This window comes from Geospiza fortis, unplaced genomic scaffold (genome assembly GCF_000277835.1).
Source record: "Geospiza fortis unplaced genomic scaffold, GeoFor_1.0 scaffold1017, whole genome shotgun sequence".
NCBI lineage: Eukaryota > Metazoa > Chordata > Aves > Passeriformes > Thraupidae > Geospiza > Geospiza fortis.
The window spans coordinates 13,926-14,244 of NW_005055292.1; positions in this window are offsets into that span (position 1 = coordinate 13,926).

Below are 319 nucleotides of genomic sequence, written 5' to 3' on the forward strand. Positions count from 1 at the left end.
GAGCCCAACCCAATCAGAGCGCGGCTCGCGGAAGAGGCGGGGACGCACCGTGAGGGCAGGACGGAAACCCAATGAAAGCGCGGGAACGCTGAGTGACAGCCCGTTATACCCAATCAAAAGGCTTCTTTCAGCCGGCGCCCCGCCCCCAGGGCTTCCGTGGCAACGCCCCGCCTCCTCGCTCATGGCAACCTCCGCCCTGGTGACCGCGGCCCCTCCTTTTCCGAAGAGCCAATCAACAGCGCGTATTCCTGAGTGGCGGCAATTACAGCCAATCAACAACGTCTCTTACATTGCTCGGCCCAGTGATATTGAGTGACAG